The sequence below is a fragment of the Cibotium barometz genome, chromosome 38 (genome assembly GCF_041138505.1).
Source record: "Cibotium barometz isolate CiBa-2024 chromosome 38, ASM4113850v1, whole genome shotgun sequence".
In the NCBI taxonomy this organism is placed as follows: Eukaryota; Viridiplantae; Streptophyta; class Polypodiopsida; order Cyatheales; family Cibotiaceae; genus Cibotium; species Cibotium barometz.
The window spans coordinates 39,446,029-39,448,921 of NC_141083.1; the positions used below are offsets into that span (position 1 = coordinate 39,446,029).

A 2,893-nucleotide genomic window follows, 5' to 3' on the forward strand; every position below is an offset into this window, starting at 1 on the left:
AGAAGACATTGCTCTAATTCCTCTTGGCCCTAGGGGTTTTCAAGGGTGCTCTACAAGCTGGTGAAGACAGTTATTGATTTCATGAAGTCTACAGTGAGATCTAAGCTCTCCATCAAATCTGCAGGTGACTTTGGTAAAACAGAGATTAAGCATTCAATGTTTGGTCAAATCTTATCTTTTTTGGCTTAATCCTCTACTAGACTAATTGCTATTGATGGCCTTGAAAGGATTTGAGATCATTTGAACTCTAAGGCCCTAGATCTAGACTCCCCGCATACTCTCTTTTCAACACACAAAATAGAAGATTATTTTGCTAATCAGTGATTAATGAGCGCTAATCACTGTATTTTGGTGTAATTGAGGGTTCAAATTAACCATTGGGTATTTGATACAGAACCCTATAACTTGAGATTGCAATTCAGAGATGGTTTGATACTCCAACCATTCAGTACAGATTTGTTACCCTTGGTTTAATGTAATTTCTGGTGAATTTATGCTGATAAATCTGTTGTAATCATCACCTAAACACCAGATTGAGTTGTAAAATTGTAGACACTGCCCTTGAATCTTGAAATTGGATCAAGAGGTAAGACCCCCTTTACCCCCCGCCGGCGTCTCCGGATTCGGTCACGTCGCCGTCCACCGCCACGTCCCGGTTCGGGAATATTAACCCGATTCCCTTTCGATGCGCGGCGCGCAGTGCGCCCTTGACACAGGACTGCCCCATCTCTTAGGATCGACTAACCCATGTCCAATTGCTGTTCACATGGAACCTTTCTCCACTTCGGTCTTCAAAGTTCTCATTTGAATATTTGCTACTACCACCAAGATCTGCACTGGGGGCCGTTTCACTCGGGCTCGCGCTCGGAGCTGCGCCACGACCCCCACGCCCTCCTACTCATCGGGGCCTCGCACTCGCCCCGATGGCCGGGTATAGGTCGCGCGCTTCAGTGCCATCCATTTTCGGGCTAGTTGATTCGGCAGGTGAGTTGTTACACACTCCTTAGCGGATTTCGACTTCCATGACCACCGTCCTGCTGTCTTAATCAATCAACACCCTTTGTGGGATCTAGGTTAGCGCGCAGTTCGGCACCGTAACCCGGCTTTCGGTTCATCCCGCATCGCCAGTTCTGCTTACCAAAAATGGCCCACTTGGAGCTCCCATTCCGCACCGAGGTTCAACAGAGTAACCCCGGCCGCTTACCTATTTAAAGTTTGAGAATAGGTCGAGGGTGTTTCACCCCCGATGCCTCTAATCATTCGCTTTACCCGATAAAACTGCGACGAGCTCCAGCTATCCTGAGGGAAACTTCGGAGGGAACCAGCTACTAGATGGTTCGATTAGTCTTTCGCCCCTATACCCAAGTCTGACGAACGATTTGCACGTCAGTATCGCTACGAGCCTCCACCAGAGTTTCCTCTGGCTTCGCCCTGCTCAGGCATAGTTCACCATCTTTCGGGTCCCAGCAGGTACGCTCCCACTCAAACCTTTCACAGAAGATCACGGTCGGTCGATGGTGCACCCCGCGAGGGGGATCCCACCTGTCAGGTTACTTGCGCCTCCGTGGGTTTGCCACCCACCGGCTCGCGTACATGTTAGACTCCTTGGTCCGTGTTTCAAGACGGGTCGGATGGAAAGCCCAGAGCGCCAGCGTCTCGAGCGCGCAGGTGCGTAAAGCCCGCCACTGAGGCGCGCGCTTCGTTCCTCGGCCGGCGCGACGGCATCGGCGGGCCGACTAGAGCCCGCTCTTGTCCCGCCGTGCCAGCCCATGCTGACCAGCGCCCCGCGTCGAGCGGCGGACCAGCTCGCGCCGTTCCGCATCCGACCGGGGCGCACCCGCGGCACCAGCTACTCATCTTATGTTGACTTCACTGTTGGTGCATACCAGCTACTCATCTCATCAAAGACAACATCTTTGCTTACTCGCATCTCACGAGTGGTAGGGTTATAACATCTATAACCTTTTTCTCCATAGCATAACCAATAAAGATGCGTTTCTCTGCCTTTAGATCCAACTTTGTTCTCACTTCATCAGAAACATGCACATATGCAATACACCCAAACACTTTCAAGTGAGACACATCCGATCTTATGCCTGTAAACTTCTATCCAGGTGTCATACTATGAACAACTATAGTGGGTGTCCTATTCATAATGTACACAACAATTACTATTGCTTCAGCCCAAAAATAATGTGGAATATTCTTTTTAGCCATCAAGGCATGTGCCACTTCTGCAATGTGCCTTTTTTTTCTTTCTCTGCAACACCATTCTGTTGTGGAGTGTACATGTATGTAAATTGTCTCTTGATTCCCTACTTCCTCAAGAAATCTTTGAACTCATTGGAGAAATATTCTCCCCCATCATCTGATCTCAGGCATTTTATTTGCATGCCTTTTTCCTTCTCGACCAAGGCTTTAAATCTCTAAAAGTGAGAACACCTCACTCTTCTCCTTCATGAAGTAAACCCATACTTTCCTAGTGTGGTCATCAATGAATGTAACATATACCTGCAACCTGTAATTGTTGTAGTCTTTGTTGGTCCCAATACATCTGAATGTATGACATCTAATGGCCTTTCATTGACATGCTTTTCATGTGGGAAAGCATGTTTGGCATGCTTACCAAGTTGGCGCTTCACATACTTTGTGCATACCATCAACCTTAAACTTTGGCAAACCTACAACAATATTTTGAGCCTACATAGACTTTAGTCGCATATTCACATGACCAATGCACTTGTGCCATATGTCAATATCTGTAATGACACCTGTTCCTCCATGCGCAAATATGGCTACCTTTACTTCAGACATGTTCACATCCAAAGTAAACAACCTGCCATTTCTGTTACCCTTTGCAACCAAGTGACAGTGATTTTTGAAGTCTTCCACA

At 47.5% G+C, this 2,893-nt stretch overlaps 1 pseudogene; it reads right to left on the bottom strand.

Annotated features, from left to right (window-relative positions):
* Positions 1–439: 439 nt before the first annotated feature.
* LOC147616693 (25S ribosomal RNA) lies at positions 440–1,610 on the bottom strand (annotated as a pseudogene).
* Positions 1,611–2,893: the final 1,283 nt, after the last annotated feature.